Genomic DNA, 27,645 nt, shown 5'->3' with positions numbered 1-27,645 from the left:
GAAGGACACTGTAAAATCTCCAGTCAGAGGTGGGATTTGCTGGTTCTCTGAACTACTCAAAATTTCCACTACCAGTTCTCCAGAACTGGTCAGAACCTGCTGGTGTGTGTGTATGTGCCTTTGAGTTAGTTTTTTTTATTATTATTATTCTTGGCAATTGCCTAGAAAAATCCCTGCAGTTTTTTGGGGGAAAGTTTTTCAGAAATGGTTTGCCGTTGCCTCCTTTTTAGGGTTGAGGGAAAGTGACTGGTCCAAGGTCATCCACATTACTTCCAAATGCACAACATTATTTTAACTTTTGTATTACTGGATTGACTTTCTTTATTTTATTATTTTTGGCCACAGTTGCATTTTGAATTAATTTCACCTTTTATTTGTTGAATTGTCCCACAAGTTGTCCCATGGCGAGTTGCCTGTGGTGAATTGGCCACAGTGAGTTGTCCCAATCCATCCCTGTGCAGCGTAATTCAAAGCTGGGATTTGATTCATTAGCACCGCAACTCAAAAGTTATGAACTTGTAATTCACTTCAAAGTTTTGATTCAATAAACCCGTCCATGAGCAAAAGTCCACTGAACGAAGTCAAGGGCATTGATTCAGTCCAACGAATCAGTTCAGCTCTAGATTCAAAGGCTCCATTGGAATTATCTTCAGAACAAACCTTGAAAGATTCACACACCCATACCATCTCCGGCTTGTTTTCCGTTCAAAAGAAGAATCATCCAGAAATTTGAACCACCATCATTCTTTTTACATGGCGATGGTGGGGAAGGGAAGAATACACGTTTAACCTTTTGTTCCATTAATTCTGAGTCCTTCTCTAAGAACCACCCTGCCCCAACAGTTATGTATGACTCTGCATATCTGCTGGAAAGTGTTTGAATATTTGATGCCTTGCCTGGCTGTTTCCTTCCCACTTTCAGATGGCAATCAAGACTTTTTGGCAGTCTCATTTGGATGGTTCACAGAAATGCACAGAACAAATTTAGCCCACCCATGATGAATGAAGGAATCCTCATCCAGCTCCTCTGTCACTTCTTGGTTGTTCGCATTCCTGCAAGAACACGTTAGAAGAATGTGAATCAGCTTGGAAATACGTCCAGATTAATTTTATGGGTGTTTGAAGGAGAGAGAATGAGATGATTTAGACAGAAATTTGCCATGCAGATGGACCGTGGAATACCCAGCTTGTCTTTGTGAAACCCTGTTTGTTTTCTTATACAATTCTTGGTCAGTCTTTAGCAAGGCATGGAGAGGTCAAAGGACTCTCAAATACTGAGAGCATTTGCACCAAGACAAATTCCTTGTGTGTCCAATCATACTTGGCCAATAAAGAATTCTATCCTATTCTATTTCTATTTCTATTCTACATTCTATTCTATTCCCCATGTCTACTGGTAGGGCCTGTTGGTTCTTCCGAGGTACGAAGCCACTGTTTCTAGGATCAGATCACTGATCTACTCCATCACATTGTTAAACATCCTCAGCTGAATTGAAGAGTCATCTCCCCATATTCTGAAGAACTAAAGGAGATTAAAAGATGGGTTACCAATTTCTTACATCAGCTATTGATGTGTTTCTGAGCCTGTAACGTTTAAACAATAACAATATGAAAGGATTGGGATATACGTTCTAAAAGTCTTCTCAGTGGAGTTGTCTCTCTACATAGAGAGAGATGGGGTTGGTGACATTTTAATTTAGGTTTTCAAATGCTTTCTGTGATGTTTACTTTATGACATTCTTTGATTCTGTGACTGAAAAATCTGCTTTTGATCTTCTCCTTTTGGATTTAGGTAGTTACACTGGTTTTAATCAACGGCTGTTGACTATACGCTTTTTTTTTTCAATCTTGAAAAGCAAAATTTTATAGCATAAGCTGCATTGGAAGAAAACAGTCCTGGAAAACAGCTAGGAAATACCCAAAATAGAAGTCAAATGGTTGATCACTGTTTATTTGATTATGCTTATTTATAAATAAAAAGTGAAATGCTATTTTTTAATGCAAGTTTTGAAGTAAGGGAATATTTCTTCCTTACTACATTAATTTCCACAGAGATCAGCAAAGAATGGTCTGCAAACGGTTCTCAGAAATATTTCACATGAGGGAAAAGAAGTATTTTGGGTTTATTGACATAGAAGCCAAGACTGAACCCCGTTGCACTTAACTTATAATACTTCTGTTGACAGCCTACCCAGAAGCTCTGAATCTATGGCCCTGACCCTTCCGACTGCTTTCCAGAAAGACACGGAATTGCCCTTTCAGCAATAAAAAAGAAGAACTCAGGCTCCTAGATTATAACTGGCCTTTGTCACCTTTTGGAATTTCTCCGGCTACTGGTCAGGACTTCTAAAGAAATACGGTCACATTTTATAGAGATTTTCTGCCAGGGGATGTGTTTGCTATTGACTTCTGCACAATCCGTTTTCTTGACATCTTCATGTGCCTTTTTCAGGGAGGATGTTTGTGAAGACGAAGTCACAAGATGATTGCCTTTTTTTGCTCCATGAAGCAGAACCAGGATTTGTAGAATGATTCACTCACCAAGAATAGGAGGGTTGAGTTTTCCACTTATAAAACAATATCGGCTGACACAGAACACCCAGCCTCCTCTGGGCTTTCCATGAAATGTAAGAGTTGGGCTTCTGGCATGTAATATATTTTCACAGAAATATACTGGAAACATAGTGATCAGTTTACTCACCAGGAATTTGGCAATCACTGGCTCAATCTTGCAAGGAGAAACAAATTGCACAACAGAAGCTGGGCTTTGTGGTCCTCATGCTAACCTTCTCCATACTGCAGAAACTGGAAATCCCCTTGTGATACAAAGCCTGGAGAAGCGCTTCATTTAGGACATGTCCGCATACTGCAGCTGTGGTGCTCCTCTCCTACTTCCAGGAAATCTTGGTGCCCTGGATCTTCCTGCTCTTCCAGAGTGCTCTTCACCCGCATCTGAAACATGCTTGCGCAGAGCTGCTGCCCGCATAGCTTTAAGGTGCAAAGTGATAGGTGGAATTCCAGCCTCTTCCGATTGGCATGAATGACGCACTGACAGGAGCATATAACTAGGAGGCTGCCAGAACATCTAGGCAGGTCTATTTATAGTAGTTTAAATGCTCAGCAGATGAGGGAATCTGACTTTGAACTCACTAGTTAACACAACTTCTCTGGAAAGCCAGTTTGGGGTTGTGGATGAGGGCCAAGCTAGAAACCAGGAGATGGTGAATTCTAGTCTTACCTTAACCAGGGAAGCCGATTGAGTGGCTTTAGACCACTTACTCTAAACTAGCTCATGAGACCCATTGAGTGACCAAGAGGTCAACCAATTCCTGTTGCAACCAATGGATCAACACTTGGTCAATCCACAAAAGTGGACCCTGCCCTTGTGGGAAAACAGTAGGAAGGAAAATAAAGTTAACACGACTTCTCTAGTTCTCTATCGAAGTTTAATTAAAGAATTGTGTTGAATTGTAAGATCCTGGGATGCCTAACATACTAGACAGATCAATAGAGGGTCAAACCACCTCATCCCTCTGCTTTGAACTCTTGCGAGGGGGCAAGAAGGACGGAGGGCAGCCAGAGTCTCTGGTGGAAAGCATCCGTCACCAAAAGTCCATTTCGTCAGGAAATCCAAGGGCCTGTCACAACATAACAGGGCTGCGCACGCTGCACCTGACCCTTAAGGAGAAAGGTGAGGCGGTGGCCTAAACTTCTGAGAGTGGGTCATCCGCCGCTTCCTGCCCACAGGAGGTGCCCTGAGCAAATGAAGTGCTACATACAAGTCCGCACGATAAGGGAGGCGAGCGCGATTCCTCCGTGGCTCTCGGTGAAGGAGTGCTGACAGGCAGGACCCAGAGCCAGGCTTTTGAAAGGAGGCTCTGGCCGACGTATCTCTCCATCAAGATGGAGGCAGCTGCTCTGCCTCTCAAGCAGCAGCAGCAGCAGCAGCAGCAGCAGCAGGAAAATAGCAGGCTTGCTGTGGCAGCCAAGTCCCAGCACGGGACGTGCCAGGAGGGGAGCTGAAGTGTCTCCAAAATGGGGGACAGCCGTCCAAATGTTGTGTCAGAGGTGCTGACATAAGGAGACTCTCCGCTTCCTCCAGGGACCTTCATCAGGTGACAAGCATCGCCTGTGTTCAGTTGTCCAGGCCACACGTGCGATCCCTTTCCTGGCAACGGGTTCAGGACTTGGAACATCACCCAGACCTCCAGGCAGGAGCTCCTCCAAGGCTCTTCTCCACTCAGGACTTACACAGCAGCAGGCTTTCCAAGGCTTTTCAGACAACCCTACTTTTTTTTTTTACTGTCTTGTGAGGTCGGTCCTTCTCTAAAACGCCTCTCTCTGTGAATGGGGGCAAAGTCTCCCCTCCACATTTGGTAACTCAGTAGGCAATTTTCTTTTTTTCCAATTTCTGTTTTCTAACCTCCCAAATTTTGTTAGTGTTATTGATGCCATTTGTATTACATCTGAATGGGATTAATCTCTAACTTATTTAGCTTTTGTTTGGCTTTAATTAATTTCCAAAATCCTTTCCTGCCTCTTTCCTGCTTCCTCACTTTTTACTTTGTCTACAGAGAGCAAATTTGATTAGTAGTTCAAAACTGCAGAGTCCAGAATTCAAACTTACCATCAAATTTATAATAATCCTGATTTTTCTGCAAAAGATGTTTTTTTTCAAAATCAGCCAGTGTTATTAACTTTCTAACTCTGTAATATTTATTTCATAGAGGCACTAATATGTTAGCAAGTATCAGGCTCTATCAGATCGAGCCCCTTTCTCACAATTTTCAAAAAAGACTGAACAGGCTAGAAGGAATATCATCGTATAGCATAGGGGTGGAAGGGTCCTTTGGAGGTCTTCTAGTCCAACCCATTGGACTCAGGGCCCTTAATTTCCAAGCAGGATGGCAGGATGGCAGAAGACAGTGGGGGTGATGTTGGTTTCACTTTTGTCTCCTCAAGCTACATTTAAAACAAAACCCCTTTAGGGCGTGATTCCACCCATGACGGAGACCAGGGAGGACTCTCAGCGTGAAGAAGGAAACCTGAGGCTGAAAAGCTTGTCCTGATATTGGGAGAGACTCCGATTTGAGAACAATGTCTCAATGTTGATGTCCTCCTGTTGCTGCTTAGTTCATCCATATTGTAGGAGCCCCAGATGCAAGTAACCATGAAAGGCTAAACATCCTGTTTGTGCTTGGCCGGCTGGGCCTTGGGGGACGCAGCAGCAGCCGAGAGGAAAGTGAAGGGAAAGGCAGCTCAGCCGTATGTTTGGGCCCTTTGGAAACCCCGCTCTCCGGTTCCTTTGTGCCAAAAGAGCGATTCTCTCAAGGCTCCAATTTAGTTATGCTCCAGTTCAGGCATACTTATGCGTTTACTTAATGCTCAGTTGTTACCAAGAATGTCCCCTTGAATCAAGGCTTAAAAAGAAAACGCAAAGCCTACAAGACCTCAGCTAATCTGAGCTCAGCAGAGGCAAGGAGGGTGCAATTTGGGGGGAGCCTGTCTCAGAAACGTCGGGGATGGGAAACATTTCCATGGTGCTCATTAGTCCTTTACCACCAAGGACTTGCAAACCACGGAATAAACAATGCAAACAAAAATCTTGCAAGCGTGCGGATGATTCGTACAGATCACAAACCCCTGCAGCCCTTCCGGTTCTCCTGCGGCATCACTTGCAAGGGGGTCGTTGTATTTTGTGCAATGCGCAGGGACAAATCATCTGAGCACTGGAGCATGTTTGCACGCAAATCTTTCTGTGCCAACTGGATCAGCCCAGCGATTCTGTTTCAAGAAGAATCCTTGGAAAACCTGCCGAGATTTTATGCATAGCAATACCTGGATAGGGAGGCCACCTTTGCTCTACAGAACCTGTTCTCCCTTCTTTAAAATGAACCCATGCAACCATTCAATGTCCAGTGTTTTATTTCTGACAGCCGTTCATCAGGAACGCGTCATAAGATCGTAAAAAGAAGGATATGAAGATGAGTGCTGCTCCCCCCCTTCGGCCACATGGACAAGTGCCTGTCTCAGGTGCCCTGCTCTATCTCTCTCTCTGTCTGTCTGTCTCTCTCTCTCTCTCTCTCTCACTCTGTTTTGCATTAGCAGAGCCATGGCGAACCTCGCCCAGAGGCCAATCACATCTCTCTACAGCCTGGTCACACTCCTAAACATTCAGTCAGCTGAGGCTCTCGATGTGACCCTTTCTTTAACTGAGACGCAAAAGGGGGAAGGGGGCTCCCGGGCCTTTGGTGGCTTCTGTAGAGCAACCCAGCCGGGAAGAAAATGAAGGGTGGAATTGGCCTCACGTCAACCTTGCAGAAGGCTGTGGAAACTTTTCAGCCTTGTATTTCAAATTCTCCCCCCCCTCCCCCCGTTCCACCCTTTCTCTAGAGCAGTGATCCCCAACCTTTTTTATGCCGCGGCCCGGTATCTCCAACCTTTTTTATGGCGCGGCCCGGTACCGGCATCAGCTGGGTGCCGCCATCTTGTTTTGATGAAAAAGTGCTTCCGGTGAGCTTTCTACCCGGAAAAGCTCACCGGAAGCACTTTTTCATCAAAACAAGATGGCGGCGCCCAGCAAACCAGCGGCCTGGTAGGACTTGTTCCACTGACCGGTACCTGGGGACCCCTGCTCTAGAGTTTGGTCTCTGAGCGCCAGGCAGTGACTGGTGAGGCTCTTAAGGAGATGGACTCTCCTTCAGATCTCGGAACTTCGTCTTCTGTATGAAGCGCTTCCACTCCGTAGGGGCCGAGGGAAATCATGTCTTGGTATAGCTCAGGAGACAGAATAGTTTGGCCAGCCCTGCTGGAATCCTGGATGCGCCCACTGAGGCCATCCAGTCCCACCTCCCCTTCTGAGCAAAGATCTAAATTAAACGCTCGGGGGAGGATGCCTTACTTCCCTTTGAAGAGATTCAGTGAAGAAGCCCAACCTCTTTCTGCATCAATAATTCTACAGTCAAACACCTGTTTTCTCTTAGGGAGCTTTTTAGATTTTGGGGGGGATCCTCATTCCTGAACCTCAGGCCCCGATTCCCTGCCCTGCACCCTGGAGCCAAAGAGAAGAGGGAGAGATCTCTGGGTCGCATCCTGCCCAGGATCTCAAGTGGGCTTCCTCAACCGTGGCAAGTTGAAGATGCCTGGACTTCCATCCCCAGACAGCTGGTTGGGAAATTCTGGGAGTCGAGGTTATTCTATCACATCACCCATCTGTCTTTTATTCCCAACTGATTCTCAAGCTGTATATTTTTAAATTTGTACATTTTACAGAGTTCAGACTATTGTGCTTATGTGTTGCTATGTCTAAAACCGTCGCCCAAAGAGGTTCACCCCCTGTCATCATCCAGTCGGTGGTTTCAAGGCTGTTGTGGTTACCGGGATCCTTTGAGATGGAAAGCAGCATTTTGCCTGCTGCCGCTGGGACGAAGCCTTCACTGCAATGCTGCAGTGATGCAGAAGACGGGGCTGCGCCAGATGCAGGCCATGCACAGGGGCAGAAAACGGCACTTCCATGACAGCCGCAAGGGTGAGTGCCCATCAAACAGAGGTTTCATTCTGGGGGGGTCAAGTGTTTTTTCCAATACACATCTGTGTAATTTCCCTCTCTTTATTTGGGTTAGTCGTGTTCATTATTCATCCAGAAATTTAATAATCAATCAGAATAGAGCTGGAAGGAGCCATGGAGGTCTTCTAGTCCATCTCCCTGCTCAAGCAGGAGAACCTATCCAATCTGAGACAAGTGACTGTCCAATCTCTTCTTAAGAGCCTCCAGTGATGGAGCTGCCACAATTTCTGGAGGCAATTTCTGTTCCACTGGTGAATTGTCCTCCCTGTTAGGAAATTTCTCTTTAGTTCTAGGTTGCTTCTCTCCTTGATTAGGTTTCCATCCGTTGCTTCTTGTCCTGCTTTCAGATGCTTTGGAGAATAGCTTGACTCCCTCTCTTCTTTGGGGCAGCCCCTCAAATACTGGAAGACGGCTATCCTGTCGTCGTCCCCTCCCGGTCCTTCTTTTCTCTAGGCTGGCCCTACCCAATTCCTGCAACTGTCCTTTGTAATGTTTTAGTCTCCAGGGGCCTTTGATCCTCTTCCTTGGTCTTCTCTGCACTTTTCCCACTTGTGTTTGGGAAGGGGTGCCCAGCCATCTCAATGCAATGTGGGTCTCTGAGCCCTTCCAGATCTGCCTTGTTTACATCTCCTCACATCCCAGCTGAGGCCTGTAGGAGCTGCCAAGCAGGAGTCATTTCCCCTAAAGGTGCCCTCTGTGTTTGTTCTGCCCAACCCTCGGTTTAACCCTGCCTGGAGACACCCCATTCATCTCTCAAGTGTTGACGGCCTCCCTCTGTTCATGCAGGAGAAGATTCGTGCTGCCTATTTTCCATCACAAAAGGAAAACCACCTTGCAAGGGCCCTCAATATTCTGTCTTGAAAGGGAAGAAGATTAAAATACCAACAGTGTTTATTGCCATCCATGCAACAGGAAGGATTTTCAAAGACTTCTTTTGTCTCTGCTGCACACAGTAGGTGGAGGGTTCAAAAGAGGTTAAGTGGTATTAACATGTTTGCAAGGAGTTGGACTCTTGCAAGGAACATTGTCCTGTGCCTGAGTGTCACCCGTGCAGAATGGTGTACTCTCTGACAACCCACTAAAATTGATCAGGCAGGGTTCAAATTCTTCTTCTTCCTCCTCTTAACTCTGTATTTTTTATCATTGATGAAATTAAAACATTGGAATTCATTTTTGAGTGAGCTAGCTTAAAGTTTCTTATAATAAGGAAATAAATAAATCCAACGATTTGTAGTCATAGGCTAGATTAGAAGAGGTTAAGTGCAGGGATTAACTAAAATATTAGATATCTAAACTCCAAGTCTAGGATGCTTTTGCTCCATGGTGGCCAAGATTTAATTTAGCCTATTTAGATGGTGTCATTTCAGATGGCAAGAAGACAGAAAGTTCCTCCAGACAGCTTGAAAGAAATCCTGCCCCATAGAAAACTAAAGGGGAGGGAGGAGAAGTCTTCTTTGGTCTTCTCCTGACAGCTGCTTTTCTCTGGACAGGCCATTCCGGAAGAGCTTACTGTCACTTGTGTCCAATGAGACAACGTGGAAGAAGAGAGCTGAGGCAGATGTGTCCGATCAATGCTGGGCATTGATATTCTATGTTCCTGCAGTGTGCAATGTTGGATGGCCAGTATCAGGAGGAATCAGGAGGAACTGCATTTGTGGACGGAGAGGTGTGCCTGTATCTTTGCTTCTTTGTTTACATCATTTATTCACTTCCTGGTGACAACACTGTTTTAACAGCATTGAAGTTATTTTAGAATATATTAGATTCATAGCCAGCTAAGTCAACACAATGATTTGGCCAGTATTTGATTTAGTGAGGAGGCCCCAGGATTAGCCAAGAAGAGTTATGATGGCCCCACATCACAAGGATTTCCTATGCAGGTCCTCATTGCTTCACAGAATTTTAGAATTGTTGGAGCCATCTGCATTTCAGGGAATGGCATATTCCAGATGTGTGGACTTCAACTCCCAGAATTCCTTGCTGGAGGGAATTCTGATTGAAAGTCTCAAAATTGCCAAGGCTGAGAAACGCATCTTCTGTTCAGCCCAGAGTATAACGTATCACCAGAGTTGGCTGGCTTCACCCAGTCATTTCATCCAACCAACTCCCAATCTGACCTCCTCGAATTCAATTTAAACATGGTTCCTGCAGCCTGGAGCTGCACAGCATCTAGACACAACGTTGAGGCTTCCACATCGCTGGAATGTCCAGGGTGATGACAGCAGGCTGAATACCGTCGGCCGAGGCCATGCTGCAGACTCATGGAAGACCTCTTTCAACAGCCTCTTGTAGATATGATATAGTAGGGGGGAAAGAAGTAGCTGGCTTCTCCTCCTCCATAACCATAAATTGAGACTTCCCACCAAGTAAGGGGCAGAACAATTCCTTCCATCTGTAACTGGCTTAGGAAGATACCAGGGATGGCGTCAAAGGCTTTTGAGAGGCCCAGGAAGCCACAAGGGGTGCCATCCACTGTCCAGCTCCCAACAAGGGGCCTTTCCCAGAAACCCAAACTCTTTCTGCCCAATTCCACAGACTGGATGGGATCCAGACCCTTTGCTTCTTCTAAGACAGCCTGTAACAGACTCCTCGCTACCCCCTTCACAAACTTCCCCCAAAACTTCTCATGTGCAGCCAGACCTAAGGAGGCTCAGGAGGCCTGGAGAAAATTACAGTTCAAACCTGGAGAGCAGTTTATGGCTGGGTGTGTTTTTTTGTGAAGGAGGAGGAGGTTGGTAAGTCTGTAATGACTCTTTCAAGTTAACTGGCCTGGATGGGAATTGAAGAAGGAAATGAAAGTTTCAAAAAAGGCCGAGGGGTTTTGGACACAAAATTGCTTGAGCATCCGTTCGTCCCGCTACCTCTGCATCCTACAGATGGCAGTGATTCTACCTCATGATAAAATTGAACATGGAAGCCTTGAGCCCAAGAGTTATCTCTGGAGAAGCTGCAGTCCTGCTTCAGATAGACAAGTTTCAATAAACACCCTGTCAGGTACTGTTTATAGAATTGAAAGAATGTCCATTTTATTCCCCCTTTAAACATCCCGCTTTCTGCATCAAAGCCCTTTGATGTCTCCCTCCACCACCTCCGACCGTCCCCTCTGCCAAGCAGCGAAGGCCTTGGAGGGAATTCAGCAAAACCTCCTTTTGGAACCATCATGCAGCAACGTCCCAACTTCAAATAAAAGCTACTTCCATTTCTAGCTAGGAAGGAAAAAAAAAGGGGGGGAATAAATTCTATGGGGGAAGGAAAAAAAAACCTCGTCCCAGAATATGATCTAGATCACTCAAGGACTGGCCTTGATATATATATATATGGTTTGTAGAATTTCTGTCCTTTGAAACAGCCCCTTTTGCCTTTCTCTTTTCCCTGAACTTCCAGGGAAAGAAACGGGACCAAAGATTCTGCCACATTGTCCAGCTCAGCCGGAGGAAGAGGAAGAGGAGATCAGCTCAAAGGTGGAAACCCCACCACCCCTTAGACAGGATGCAAGCAAAGGGGCCTTCAACAAGGTTTCTCCTTCCAAGCAAAATGCCCCGTTTCCTGGCCGTCATGCTCTACCGGGGCCCTTGAGTGGACGTTTCCTCATCCCAAACTCCCCGGAACTTCCTCTTTCCTTTTCCTTACATTTTTCAAAGAAGAAAATGGCTTTAAACGTTTTGTGATTTGTTTTTTTTTTTTTTTAATGTGTTTTAAGAAGACATTGGACAAGCACTTCCTGGGGTGGCATAGGGTCCCCTGCTTGAGCAGGGGCTGGACTAGAAGACCTCCAAGATCCCTTCCATCCCTGTTACTCGGTTCGGTTTTAAATTTGAAAATAAAGGCCATGGCCTTCAGCGGGGGTTCCAGATAGCCTGGAAAGGCACTCCCGAAGAAAGCCTCCCAGGCAGGGCTGCTCCATGACTTTGGCAGACGAGAGGAGAAACTTCTTCGGTGCAGAAACTCACAGGCTGCAGAGTTCCTTCAGCCGGCCAGAGAAGCTCATGGAGGAGAAAGGGGTGGACCGTGTCCTGGGCGGAGGCTAAGCAATTGGCATGAAATGGGCAGCCTCGTGAACCCTGGAAGGAGGCCTCCGGGACGAGGAAGCCAGAAGAAGGAGAGAGGCATGATGGGAGGTTTCCTTCAGGGACGGAAGGGAAGTCCAAGATATGCTTCAGACGTGCTTTAAATGGAGGAAAGACAAATGTGAGAAATTATATGCAACGAAGTGCTTAAATGCCCAACACCTTAATGAACCATTCTGAGGGATTGGTGATAGGCCAGGGAGTTTTTTCATACGAGGGGGATCTGATGAATTCTCCTCGGTACTTTCCTTATCTTGCTACGGTTTCTACACAGTTCCAGGGTCTTCACTGTTTTTTTAAAGGTGTTAAAACAGGTGTTTTTTTTAAAGGTGTTAAAGGCTACCGTGTATACATTGGCTTGCTAATGCACTTTCTTTTTTCTTTCTTTTGCATCCTTAAGAATGTGCTAGTTGGCTGTTTGCTTGTTTTGATATACATCCTGGAGATTTTTCAGTGATTTTTCTGCTTTTCTCCTCCCTCCAGCCTTAATTATAATTTGAGTATATATTATTGCATTATATATTATAAGCTTTTAACATGTATTAAAGTTCTTATGCATTGGACTTCTTGCTTATTTTTTGAAAGCAATTATAATTCCAAAACCAAGATTATTTCCGGAAAAGCTGATCTCTTGAGTGTTGTAATATATTTCTTTTAGAAATGATGTAAAATGATTTATCCTGTTGTAAATCTTTCTGCAATCCAGGAAGTAATATATAATTTGGTGTTTTTTTTTCCAGAAATGAAGTGAATTCCTATATGTATCTCCCCACCTCTTGAGTTTCAGTGACCACCACAAGGCTCTCCGTGTATCCCTTAATATGAGGTGGATCTTCAAAAAACAGGCACCTGGCCTAGCTTTTTTTAAGCCTCTTAGTCAGGGAAACTATCCGTTCTGACACATTCTGTCCAACAACCACATTAGATTTAGATTCAATCCTGAGATGGATCCATGATTGCAAAGTCAGTAACAAATGCACTTTTGGGGGTCAATGATGGGATGAACAGATCCAGGATCTGGTCTAGAGTCCTGCCTGTTGCCGTTTCAAAAGGATACCACTGGAAGAAAAAAAGATCCAGATAAGAAAATTCAAAATGACTAAAAGAGTGAGTGGTGAGGTAAGCATGTGTTTATCCAAGAATATTAACCTGAACTGGATACAAGATGAAACTAGCACATTAGCAAAGTCATCACTGACAGGTTTCTAAGAAATGTGTCGGCTTAAAATCTTTTTTTGCTGGTGTCAACATATGTTTCTCATTTACAGAATGTCACATATTTTCAGTGATCATCCCTTACATCCAAATTCTGCAGACTGGGAGGGTAAACCGGCCACTTTTGTTTTGTTTTAAACAGCCACTTCAGCTCTAGAAAATTCATGGAGGAATGCTTTTATCCTTATTTCTTTATTTTGAAATGTGGGCCTGGCAAGGCTAATCTTTGCCGAGAAAGTCACCATAAACGGAGGTGGTTTGCCATAATAAATATTCATCTTAATAATGAGATGCTTTGCTTTCTGTTTTCAGCACAGTGTCTGGCCAGGCATTTCAGATTGCGGATGCATTCCTTCATTTATATATAGCTATCTATTCAGCCTCAAGAAAATGTGTATTTATTTTGGGAAATCTGAACAGTGATTTCAATGAGGAAAAAATAAATTTCTCTCTCTGCAGTTCATCATTTTCTTGTTAACATATGCCTTAACTTGATTTTAACACTGATCTAATTACATGAGTCCAAAGAATAAGAGTGTAACAGACACTACGTTTAAAAAGATAATTGTTGCAAATATTTTTTCCTTTCTTGATGAGCAAATGTAGCTTTCTCTAGGGAGTATTGTGGAAATACACACATACACTCACACTCACACAATTTGCATGCTAATCTGGTAACCTGTATTTCTATTTGCTTTAAATGAACTATTTTTATTTTCTGAAGTGTCTATTTCAAAAATAATGATATTAATTATATCATTATTTCACGAGTGATCATATTCTTAAATAACAAGTTCAGTTCTAGAACAGTTGAAATTCAACTCTAGAATCATTCAGTCATTTTCTGATGGATATCATTTTGCATGGACTCATTCATAAAGTTTCATTAATTTTCATGTCTTTTGCAAACATTTTACAAAAATGTGTTTTATTTTTAGCGTGCAGTATCACTTCATGCGCCCTTTAATTTATAATGTACCATTTGGAGCAGTTTTGCAGTGCTTTTAATTTAAAGACAGTGACTTCAGAGAAGCGTGAAATCAAAAAGATAAGGCTTCCCAATTGCAAATCACTTTGAAAGGTAATGATCAGTTCCCTGTACCAGGAAAAAGAATTCAGCCTTCCTAAAGATTTCTGCATGGGATCCCGTCATAAGATGGGCAGATCACAAGCACCCGTCAATTAAAGCTTTCTGAAAGGGAGACTCCTTTTCAAATGAAATGCAAATGTCTGCGTTCCCTTAAGAGCCATATTTTTTTTCAGATGAAGTTGTCTGGGACCAGGACTTTTAGGATTCAAGGGCCAAAGAGATTGTTTGAGTCTTGCTTTCACAAGAATAGTCAGAATCTTAGGGAAACTCTAACAAGATTGCCTCTTTCGACTTCTCTAAAGGATGACTGAGTTGGATGTCCCAAAGGTGCTTTTCTCAAGAGGCAACTGGACTTTCTTTGTTTTTCCTTGAAGACGCTTCGCATCTCATCCAAGAAGCTTCTTCAGTTCTTCAAGAGGCAACTGGATTTCAGAAAGTCCAGTTGCCTCTTGAAAAAGCACCTTTGGTACAACCGTGACCTGAATGACTGAGAGTCTCCATGTGTTGGATGATTTCAGAATTTTTATGGGTAGGATGGGAAATAACCAGAACATTGACAAAAGTTTATTCTCTTTTGTCTCTTTTTTTTTTTTTTTGATCCTACGTAGCTTTTTCTCTGGTAATATCACACTACTAACCAGAGCATACAAAACATTTGCTAGACCAATACTCGAATACAGTTCATCAGTCTGGAACCCTCATTACGTATCTGATATTAGCACAATTGAGAAAGTCCAGAAATATTTCACAAGAAGAGTTCTCCACTCTTCTACTCGTTGTAGAATACCTTATGCCACCAGACTTGAAATTCTAGAACTAGAAAACCTTGAATTACGCCGTCTTCGGTCTGACTTAAGCATGGTATATAAAATCATACATTGCAATGTCCTACCTGTCAATGAATACTTCAGCTTTAACCATAACAACACAAGAGCACACAACAGATACAAACTCAAAGTAAACCGCACAAACTTGATTGCAGGAAATACGACTTCAGCAATAGAGTGGTCAATGTCTGGAATACTCTACCCGACTCTGTAGTCTCTTCCCCAAACCCCAAAAACTTTAACCTTAGACTGTCTACTATTGACCTCACCCCTTTCCTAAGAGGTCTGTAGGGGCGTGCATAAGCGCACCAACATGCCTACCGTCCCTGTCCTATTGTTTCTCTATTCTTTTATTTTTTCTTATATATACCCATTTCATGTATTCACAACTATGTATACACTTATACTTATTATCTTGGAAACAATTGACAAATCAAATAAATAAATAAATAAATAAATTTGATGAGAGAGGCAAAAGTCTATTGCCCTGAAAAAGATACTCCAGAAACTTCAGAAGGCTCCCTTCCTGTCTGGAGGACTGTTGGGATCATAACCGCAAGGCTTCTGGATCAACTTGGTCCAGAGAAGGAAGCTCTTCAGCATTTTCCATTGCCAGAGGCTGTTCAGAGGTGGGCAGATCTATGAATGGAGTCCCTTCTTTCCCATCCGCCATCCAGGGCAGACTCCATGACAAAAAGCCTGCCGGAGGGCTGCAAAATGAAAATTGCCTTTGTGACTCTGGGTTCCAGCCTTGCCTTCTTCGTAAATTAGCATTGTGTGCTCACTTATTCTTGTTAGTTCTATGAAACGCTGGCTGAGGTGTAGGAATGTGGTAAAGGTTGGGATTTCTGATCCTCTTGGATGCGGAAAGCCAAGGCCCACCGTAGCCATCCAGCCTTTCCACTTAATTCTTGCTCAATGGACACATGTGGACCTTAGCTGCACAATCGTCTATCATTGGGTTCAAGAGAAGCCTCTTCTCGGCTCTCCCTGTTATAACCTTAAGACTCTCTGTTTGGGTATATTTGACCTAAAGCTGCCCTTGACGCACATTTTTTGCCTACAAGGAAAATATATGAGCGGAAGTAACCACAGCAAAATGACAGAGTACTGTTAAAACCCTGAGTGGAATCCACAACCCTTGGCTTGAAGTTTCTTCCTTATTGTGCAGTTTAAATTCACATCCTCTTATTTCCCATCTCTGTCCTGCTCTGCGTTTGGCAAGGGAGATATTGAGGAAAAAAACACCTTTCCCACTTTCTGACTGAACCTGGCCCTGGATCTGGTTCTCCCGCCATGACCTACAGCTCCTCTGCAAATGTAAACCGGGAATGTAATGGGGAAAGAAATCTAGTCAGTGGATTGCATAGTCCAACATTCATAAGTGAGGCCATGCTTCTGTTGGCATTAAGGTGGGGGGGGGAATAATTTCATCCCTCTTGGAGGACAGACACTCTCCTGGGACCCTCGGTGCATTGCAAATTCTCTTCACTTCCCCCTTCCTTGAAAAGGAACTGAGTTCCCGATTCCCACCTTTAGCAGGACAGAGAGCCTTGCATGTTATTATGACCTTCTGTTTCCAGAAAAGAAATGTTTATGCAGAAAAACTTCTCTGGCAAACCCACTTCTAGGGAATGGCTACTGGAAGGGCCGTAAGTGGAATTTGTCATAATCCAATCCTAATTTGAAATGGAAGCTGTGCAACTGTGGGTCTTATTTTCACAAATTTGCCTCTAATTAATCGTGGAACAAAGTAGAGTTTGTGACAAGCAACATGGAGTTTGTGGTGTCAAGTATCTCATTGCTTTCTGTCTCTTCTAGGGAGCCCTGGTGAAAAGATGCAGCTGCTTTAAAAAGTTGCACACAGAGGCTTTGTGCAACTCTTTCAAAGCAGCCCTTTAAAGCAGCCCCCGGGCACTTGGAGGCCCTTTCTGCCATCTAGATCAAGAATTAGATGGTCCTCCGAGGCAGCCCTACCTTTTTTTGTTGCTGCTTTGAGTAGACACTCCAACTTCACAGAGTTGGGCTGCCCTCTAAGCCGAGAAGCAGGAGCCATCTAAAAAGCCTTCGGTTTCTGCCCAGCTTTACGTGCTCTAGTTCGAATAAACTGCTTTGTAACTCAGAAAGGAAGTGCCCAGCCATCAGCTGTCCAAGGAGCGAAAGGACATCTTGTATGCTTTGTGTGTTTGGAGTTGTGATGTAGTTTGTAGTGTTGCTGAAACTTTTCTGCCAGTTTGAGATGCTGATGTGTAGATTTCGTGCACATTTCATGTTTTACAACATATGCTTTCTTGCTTTTTTCCACCAGTATTTTTTTAAAAATCACATTTTTAGATATTAATTAATTAATAAGTCATTCCCTTTCCAAAGCAAGCCTGAGCAGCTGACCTTCATATAGTGCATTATATTGCTAAGAATTCTTCTTTAGTCTTATCTCTGTAAGTGAAATCTGGAAGGCAGCTTTAGAGAGGGAGGCATAAATATTATTTCTGAATAACTGTTACAAATGCTTAGTTTATACCACGGGGGAGGGGATGCATGAAAAATAAACAGAATGTATTCAGTGCTACAACCTACAGAGTATCAAAAAACTTAAAATAAATATTTTATTAATAACCAGAGAAGAGATGATTGGCCATGACAAAGATTGTGTCACCAAAGAGGTTTATGGAGCTGGTTGACCTTCTAGTCAAACTTGAGCACGGAACTCCCAACCACTTCCTACAAGTTAACAGCTTCTGTAACTATGGAGAAATGAGGACACTCACACTGTGACATCATTGTACAAATGCTAAGTTTACATGCTTGTGTCCCAACATATCATACAGCGAGCAAGTGTGTCATTTGTGCAATTATTATTTTTGGTCCATGATGGTGGAGCAATGCAGTAGGACTTCTTATTCTGCTTCCTCTGACTTTTCTAATCAGCATTTATTTATCTTTGGTTTTGAATTAGATGGTTGTTCATTTGGACCACTTCACCAGGGGGTTTTGTTTTTAAGAAAGCTTTTCAGTTACTGTTTCTTTAATGGTCAAGAAGATAACAAGGACTCAAATGAACTTTAGACCGGCAAGAAAGCTCTGAAATGGGTAAGGATCCATGAACTCATCCCTGGATCTGACTTTACACCAGGAAACGTAGATGGTTATTGTAATGAGCCCATTTGAGCCTTTTAGTGCCTCTGAAGGAACTGTGGAGCAGGAACTGTGGAGAGCCCCTGACAGTCTGCTACTCCCTCTTTGCAAGAGAATCCCACTATAAATCGGCAGACAAAAATTCAGGTTCCTCTAGCAGCCCTTCCCAGATGGGCTTACTGGCAAATCAAGGCCTATTAACAGCTGACATGACGTCTTTAAAAGGCCTGGATATAAACACAATTACTGAGAAATTGGACATCATCACATAAATGCCAACCAGGTGTGTTTGTGTCCTAACATCTCATATAAGTAGAGAGCTGGAATGTTTGTGTGACAATGTTGACCGGCATGTGACGTTTGCCCCACAAGCTCACAAGTGCAAGTAGTCTTGCCATGTTTCTAACCTTTGGCCCTGGAAGCATCAGAATCAGGGCATCTCAAGTGGATCTATGTCACTTTTCCCAGGGATTTCTGAAAAGAAGGAAGGAAGGAAGGAAGGAAGGAAGGAAGGAAGGAAGGAAGGAAGGAAGGAAGGAAGGAAGGAAGGAAGGAAGGAAGGAAGGAAGGAAGGAAGGAAGGAAGGAAGGAAGGAAGGAAGGAAGATTAGGATAAGCTCCTTCCTTCCTTCCTTTCCTCTGTCCATCCTTCCTTCTTTCAATTTCTTTTTCTATTCTCCTTCCATGCTCTGATCTTCCTTCCTTCCTTCTAGTTTTAAACTTCTTTAATTAGAAGCAAAGTGCCTATAGATAACACAAATTAAGAAGGTGAGAGCTTTGATTACACAATTGTCTCTGCCCTCATTTCTTTTTTGACCTCTTCTCCTGCAGATACCCCTGGAAGTCGGTTTCAGCACTCAATACAGGACTAAAAATTTGATCTACAGCTGGACAAAACAAAAACAAAAACAAACCCATGAGTTGAAAATAAGTGGAAGAACATACTAATCCAAAAAAAATTTTTTTTTCTCAACCTGAGAAAACCTCTTGTATGACCCATAAACTGAAATGTCTCCAGCCACAACCAAAGAAACCAGCCAGGAAAACCGCCTACAAATCCACAAATAGTTTCTGAACAAGCCAGAATTTCCAGGATCTGACGGTGGTCGTTGTCTGAATCCACTACACGCCTCCCTCTCCCAACTGCAGGGGGAAGGAGGGGGCTGCGAATCCCTCTCTTGTTTGAGTGGGGGGAAGCACTACAAATGGATGGCAGTGCCGTGACTATTCATGAGGAAGGGTCTTGTTTGGGAAATTATGTCAGTGCCCCCCCCACCAAAGATCTCATCTGGAGTTTGGGGAGGGCGGCTGACAAAACCCTCATCCGGTGAATGAAATGTGTTTGCACTGGCCTTGGCTAAACATGTTGGTTTAGCTCTTTTGGGTGCAGTCACTCTATTATAAACAATTTGCACACACACCGGGCAGGATTCAGAGCAAATTAAGGCTGATCAAAGCTCGTGTTCGCCTCTCTTGTCTCCTGGCATTGTGGAGAAAAGCCGAGAGGGCTGAAAGCGGAGGCTGCCGTGGCATCGGAATTCCTCGTTTCCTGTCTTGGGCTTGTATTACAACATGTAATTTTCATTACGGCTTTTGATTTGTAAATGCTTTCCTTTGGGGATTTACTCTAATGATAGCTTCCATGAAATACTTCCTGGAATGCTCTGAATGTATATTTAAGATCTGATTCTGTAAAATGTGCGTCTCGTTTTTAGGTGGGCAATTCCACATGTCTTCACTAATAATTCAAATTTGTACAATAATTCACCCCTTTCTTCCCCCCCCTTCTAATAACCAGCGTGTTGCGCTACTCACTAATACCCACTTCGTATCCAGGATTATTTTCATTTTGCTCTGCCATTTCTGGATACAACAAATCATGACTTCTGGACTAAAACGACACCCACACCCTGCGGGGCGAGTTCAGAGGAGTATAAAGTGCTATATAAGTATAAAGGTGGTTGGGAGTCCAGACACCAAATGGATGAGCTTAGTCTGCAGAAAAGAAGACTGGGAGAAGGTCTCATAGAGGCATAGACTATGGTTAACAGAAGCCAACATAGCATCTGCTTTTTTAGCAGCTGCATCACACTGTTGGCTCGGTTGGCTCTCCTCTGCTGTCTAGATTGTTTTCACAGATACTCTCAAATGTTTATCCGCATTTAATCAAAATGTTGAACAGCACCATCATCTGTTCAGTAATATTTTCCAAGCCAACGTGCAGCCATTCATGAGCGCTATTGGGATGAGGCTGCTTAGCCATTTATGAACCAATCTAACCACTGGATTCTCTAGTTACCATTTTAGTTACCATTTCATTAATGAGGATATTATTAGAGACTTTATGAAATGCTTTGCCAAGATCAGAGTTCACTGTGACCATGATATCGTCTCAGTCTTGCGGGTGGGGGAGGAGAGAGAGAGAGAGAGAGACAGAATGAGAGAGCGAGGGAATGAGAGAGAGAATGAGAAGCTTCATCTAGCATGACTTGTTGATGACAAACACATGCTTGGCTCTTGTTAATTGCATTCCTATCCATATTCCATTCAATGAATTCTGTTTAATCATCTGTTTGGGGTCCCTGCTCACCCAGTATAGATGTCAAGAGATCCAGAATTCTCCTGTTCCCCTGATTTGAAGACAGGGATGGCATTTACTCTCCTCTCACTTTCTGTGATCCTGCAGCCTCTTCTTGGGGGGGGGGCAGTTGATGCTTACCCTTGTTATATATTTGCATACGTACCTATTATAGGTTGGTCCAAGGCGGCGGGAGATTTGAAGAGCCGTCATTGGACACGAGCCGTGAGCAGCCGGCTATAAAGAAGGCTGCCGCAGTTTCTCCGCAAACAGTTCCTAGAAGAAAATAAAAGGAAACAAAAATCAACTGGGTCTTGAGTCTCTTTTCCCACAATGCAACACTGGTGACGAAGGTGGGATACTGAGACAAAGGAGCCCAGTTGAGCATGTGGCAACGAGGACCAAGCGAGATGAAATGGTCGGGAACAACTCGCCACCCGCACCATTCAACCCAACAACCGAAGACTGGGAATCCTACATCGACTGATTCCTCATGTTCCTAGAAGGGAGCAACCTCCAAGGAGTATCCAAAAATAGGAAGAGAGCCATTTTCCTCACCCATTGCGGTCCCGCAGTATTCAAAATGGCAAAGGCATTAGCAGCACCCAACGATGTAAAGACGATGGTGTGGACGGACCTAGATAAATTACTGCGAGCCCACTACGCACCGACCGTTTCATGCCTCATCAAAAAACACAAATTTTATCAGTGCGATCAAAAGGAAGACGAGAGCATCGGAGATTTTGTTGCAGCACTAAGAGACATTGGCAGAGCATGCGAATTTCTAAACATGGATGAAGCCATGAGGGACCGCGTGGTCCTTGGATTAAAGGACCTTACACTACAGGGTCGACTACTAACAAGACCTAAGATAACACTGAAGGAGGCAATAGAAGAAGCCACCGCAGCAGAAGCCACACAAAAATCGGCAGCCACCATGCGACAAATGAATAAATTACCAAAGGAAACCCCAAAAGACACTAGTCAAACACACAATAAGACACCAGAAGAAACAAGAAAACCCACCACCACAACACACCATGAGGACATCGAATCCCTATCAGAAGACGAAGAGGAAGAGGTAAATCAACTCCGGTCAGAAAAAGGTAGACGAGAGCGGAATGAAAGAAAGTCAGAATTCCGTTGTGCCGGGTGCGGAGGAAACCATCCACATTCCAGATGCCGTTTCTTCGATGCTATTTGCAAGTATTGTGAATGGCCAGGGACACATAGCTAGGGCATGCCGAACTAGAAATAACTATGGCCCTAGACAAAGATGGAAGAAAAGCAAATAGAGAGCCGTTGGAGTCAAGAAAACAGAAACAAGTGATGGAAAGAAGCAAACAGAAAAGAGGAAACACATCAAACAATAACCATCAGGCACTCAAACTCAACCAACGCAAAAAAGGTACATGTACAAGTTACCATAGAAGGCCAACCCTGCGAGATGGAGGTGGACTCAGGCTCGTATTTATCAATGGTATCATGGGATACCCTAAAAGGACTAATACCTGATATAAACAAGGGAGAGCTCAAAATACAAAAGCTCACACTAAAGGACTACCAGGTAAACAGAATTCCTGTAGTTGGTACCAGACATTTCAAAGTTGAATTCAAAAAACACACTAAAGTCCTTCCATTAACAATAGTCGACCAGGATCGACCCAGCCTATTGGGACTTGAATGGTTTGCACCATTAGGAATCGAAGTAACAGGAATAAACAGCATTACTGAGACAGACTGGGAAGAGGACCTGATGAAAGAATTCCAGGACGTCTTCAACGGAGAACTGGGCAAGTACCGGGGGTCCCCTATCTCATTTAGTTTAAATCCAAATATAGCCCCTATAAGACTAAAGGCGAGGCGAGTCCCTTTCGCGTTAAAACCAAAAATTGATGAACAATTAGATAAACTTATCGCACAGGAGGAATTAGAACCAATAGACCACGCAAGGTGGGAAACCCCAATTGTTACCCCTATTAAACCAGATGGGTCGGTATGTATCTGCGGGCACTACAAAGCAACCCTTAACCACGCGCTACAGCAAAGCGCATACCCAGTTCCGGTGGTACAGTACCTATTACATTCTTTGGGGGGAGGTAAAATCTTCGCGAAATTGGATCTTGCGCAAGCCTACCAACAATTACCAGTTGATCCAGAAACAGCGGAAGCACGAACAATTGTGACACACAGGGGGGCATTCAAATGCAACAGACTGCAATTCGGAGTTAGCGTGGCCCCAGGGGTATTCCAGAGTTTAATGGAACGCCTATTGCAAGGAATAAAGGGGGTGGTACCATACTTTGACAATGTATTAGGATCAGCCAAGGACAAAGAACAACTGAAAGACCGCCTAACGGAGGTCTTAAAAAAGTTTTAAGAGGCAGAACTTAAAGTAAAAAAAGAGAAATGGCAATTAGCCACCTACAAAGTCGAATTCCTGGGATACCTCATAGACAAAGAAGGGATCCACCCCACTGAAAACAAAATCAGAGCAATAAAGGAAGCTCCCAGACCCAAAAATAAAACAGACTTGCAAGCCTTCTTGGGACTTATTAATTTTTACAATGTATTCTTGCCACAGAAAGCAACAATAGTGGAACCACTACACAGGTTGCTTGACAAAAAAGCTACCTGGACCTGGGGGCGACGAGAGGAAACAGCATTCCAGGAAATAAAAAACTTACTTACATCAGACTGTGTGCTAATACAATACAGTGAGACCCTTCCAATAACACTAACATGCGATGCATCATTAACATTCGGCATTGGTGCCATACTCAGCCACGTATTACCCGATGGAAGAGAAGCACCTATCACATTCTATTCAAAAACTCTATCTAAACCAGAGCGGAATTACAGCCAACTAGATAGGGAGGCATTGGCCGCAATAACAGGAATAAAATGTTTCCATGAGTATATCTATGGCAGACCCTTTTCACTTGTCACAGACCATAAACCTCTTCTAGGACTCCTCGCAGGAAACAAAGCTACAATAAACATACTGTCACTGCGAATGATGAGGTGGTCGGAATTCCTAGCTGCCTATAACTACAACTTGATCTACCGACCAGGAAAGAACATAACACATGCTGACGCCCTGAGCCGTTCCCCCCTACCTGACTTAGACAATGATCCTGCACCAACCACATCAACCCTTCAAATCGAGATGATGGCAAACATACCAATCACAGTGACAGACATTGCTATGGAAACCATGAGGGACAAAAACCTGGCACGGATTTTAAATTGGGTAGGTAAAGGGTGGCCAGAGACTGCAAGTGATGAGACTGTTAAACCATTTCGGAATAGACAAACAGAACTATCAATTTTAAAGGGGTGTATACTATGGGGGGATAGGGTGAACATACTGGACATATTAAGGAAACGAATACTTGAATTATTGCATGAGGGTCACCCGGGTATTGTCAGAATAAAGTCCCTGGCTAGAAGTTATGTATGGTGGCCGAGGATGGATAAAGACATTGGAGAATGGGTAGCAACGTGCAAACGATGCCAAGAATCTAGACGTACACCCCCTTCTGCACCTATACATGAATGGGAAACACCTAGGGGACCATGGTCTAGAATACACATTGATTTCGCAGGACCAACTAAAGGACACACATTCTTAATAGTGGTAGATGCTCACTCAAATTGGCTGGAGGTAAGCATCATGCACTCAACCACAACAGAAGCTGTTATTAGACAACTAAGAAAACTTTTTACGACACATGGATTGCTGGATTTAGTTGTATCTGACAACGGACCACAATTCACGGTGATAACATTCGAAAGGTTCCTAGCAGAACAAGGGATAAGGCATGCACTAACAGCGCCGGGACGTCCGGCTACAAACAGACGGGTGGAACGCATGGTCCGTTACACTAAGGAAACACTACAAAAATTGGGACCTGGAGATATACAGGAAAAGCTAGACAAACTACTAAGTATACAACACATTACACCAAACACCACAACAAATAAAAGCCCAGCAGAATTATTAATGGGAAGAAAACTAAGATCAAACCTAGACAGACTACACCCCACATATAGCCCAGAAAAGCCAGCAGACTCCTCCAGTAAGTGCCGCACATTCAAAACAGGGGACCTAGTCTATGCAAAAAACCTCACGGGGGAACCATTGTGGACACCAGCAAAAATAACCCAAATAACAGGACCCCGGTCATACAGGGTAGACACAGAGGACAGGAGGAGCTGGAGGAGACACATAGACCAAATCAGATTGAGGACCACACTGAGAAACACTAACAATCAGGAAGAAGAAGGGGGAGACCCTCTGCCAACCTCTAACAAAAACAACTCAACCAGAGAGGGGGGAGAACCTCCACAAATAAAAGAATTGCCACAAACATTAAGCAAAAATAGCCAAACCAGAGAGGGGGGAGACCCCTCAAACACAAACAGAAGGGGAGGGGGAGACCCTCCACAAATAAAAGAATTGACAAAACAAACCCTAACAATGACATAACAACCAATACTAACATTAGCCCTGATCGGAAATCGCAAACACATACCTGAAACTATAGAAGAAGAAAACAACTTGGGGACACCGGAGCAGGCTTCAAAGAACCATCAGGAAGCCATGCCTGGTGGGAGCGGCCGAGCTGACTCAACCAGCCAGGAAAGGCCTGGCGGGAGCGACATGGCCAACTCTACCTTCCAGGAGGCCCCACAGAAAAGGACGGGAGAAAAAGCAACCCCGTCCGAACAGTCCAGAGGCAAACTCATGACTGAATTGCGCAGGTCCAGTCAGAACCATAAGAGCCCCACCTACCTACGAGACTATGTAAGATAGGTGGGGCCCAGATTGGTTAGACTGGACCACATGGGGAGGGGTGTTATATATTTGCATACGTACCTATTATAGGTTGGTCCGAGGCGGCAGGAGATTTGAAGAGCCGTCATTGGACACGAGCCGTGAGCAGCCGGCTATAAAGAAGGCTGCCGCGGTTTCTCCGCAAACAGTTCCTAGAAGAAAATAAAAGGAAACAAAAATCAACTGGGTCTCGAGTCTCTTTTCCCACAACGCAACACCCTCCTGCAGGGTCTTCGTGGATCTCTAATTCCCTTGGGTGTCTTTCATCTGGCCCTGGAGACATGGGTTGGTTTAGATCAGCCACTTTTCTCTCCTTGTTTCTTTCAAGATGCGGGTTTCCCCTTCCATCGTTCATAGAGCAAAGGTCAGCTAAGTTTTTTTTCTCTCCCAAGAGGAAAAAAAAGGATGCAAAAGATGAGTTAAGAAATTCTGCATTCTCACCATTACATATGATTGGTTCACCTTTCCTCCTGTCAACAGACCCACAGCCTATTTGTTTCTTTCTGTTTCTGGAACATCTTTTTTCACTTTTGATGTTGTAGTATCCCAACATCATGTATCACAAACATGAACTCCATCAATGCTTGTGTCACCCTATTCTAGATCAGTAGATTCCTCTGAGGAGTCTCCAAGGGCAGCCCCATGTAGAGCGCATTACAACAATTGAGCTGTGAGGTGACAAGGGATGTAAGTGGCCCTTTGGAGGGCCAATCAGTCCAGGACAGGGCCCAACTGGCGCACAGAATGGATCTGTGCAAAGGCCTTCTTGAGCACAACTGCAATCCCCTCCCCAAGCAGAAGCTGAGGATCTCCAACCCAGGAGTAAAGATAGCTTTGGGCTGTCCCAACAGCCACAGGCACTCAAGATTTATACATGATGTACAATGACAATAAAGGCTTTGAACATTGAACATTTATTGAAATGGATTTTTCCCTGTCCAAACCCACCCAATCTCCAGACATTGGGGCAAGGCTTCAATGGTGACATTTGGACAGGCTGGAGTCAAAACAGCATAGGATAGGACGTTGTTAGACTGGAGATACTTCTGGCTGTTGACAAGAGGAACTTACAAGCTTGAATGAGCTCTGCCTCCTTCCTCGTCTGGAGACTTCCTTTGCCCAGGTCCCAACACTGTAAACATTCCCAAGCCATCGGATGCCCACACTCCGAGTTCCTGATTTCCTTTGACACTCCAGGCTTTACCTTGCAGAACTCAGGACTTTCCCTGAGCCAATTTCCATCTTCTTCTGTCTTCTTTTAGCAGCGTGTTCGGAGGAGTTCCTGGCCTGGCTAACTCAGGGTGCTTGGCAGAGCCGCCCCCGTTGTTTGCGGCTGAAAACTCCTTGATTATTTGCATGCAATGGAGCTGCTGCTGACATATTTGCAATACGGTGCAGACAGATATTTTCATTTGTCTTGCTTGACTTTGCTGCCCGGGACTGTGCATAGTTAACTGGAAGTATTTTCCCATAATAGGAAAGTGGCTTCTGACCAAGATAATGTTTTAAGTGCAGGAATTAAGGAAAAAGCATCCACCATCTGGGCTGTGCTTATCCAATGCCTGAGTTATGTGAGATATGGAAGTGTTAAAGTCATTATTTGGATTAGTTTAGGGTAATCTATAAAAGCAGCCCAATCTTCAGCCTGACAAGAGAATCAGAAAGTACCTCAAGTGATATCGCCAGGATCAAAGGACTGATTCTCTTCATCTTTCACTTAGACTCTGGGTTACATTAAGCACCTGGGGATGGAGGGGAGGGAGTTGCATGAAATACAATGCAGCAAAAGGTTGGATTTCAATACAGGTGGATTCGTTGGACAAGAGAACAGGAGTCCGTGAGATTATGCGCCATTTGCATTTGGGTTTTAAGAAGAATGCAGATTTGCTAGCTCAGTCATTTTCAAAACTACTCATTTTCTTGCTGAGTTCTTCACCAGTCAACTAGTTTTTCCTGTTAAATTTCATTCTTTTCCATCAGTTAAAAAAAAATTCAGAGGTTATTGTAGTTACTACAATTCAGTATATTTTCAATTATATTTTATATTCTAGCTGAAGAACTCACAATAGATTAGGTCCTACATAGGGTAATAATTCCTGAGTCCATCCTCTTATATATGCGTCTTAGAACCATTTCTAATTCATTTATGTAAGGCGGGGAGGTAAATCTCATAAAATCTGTTTTTTTTAAAAAAAAAATCTATTAAAGTAACCCAAAAGTGCCTATCAGTATTGTAAGGTGATTTGGGTTACTCTAAATGCCCAGTATTTTTAAACAAATAGAGTATTACTAAGCTGAATATCAATTATTTGCCAGAATTTTGAAAG

The sequence above is a fragment of the Notechis scutatus genome, chromosome 6 (assembly GCF_049901735.1).
Source record: "Notechis scutatus isolate UNSWTSFEM ecotype Mainland chromosome 6, rNotScu1.2, whole genome shotgun sequence".
NCBI classification, from domain to species: domain Eukaryota; kingdom Metazoa; phylum Chordata; class Lepidosauria; order Squamata; family Elapidae; genus Notechis; species Notechis scutatus.
This window is presented reverse-complemented; position numbering follows the sequence as displayed.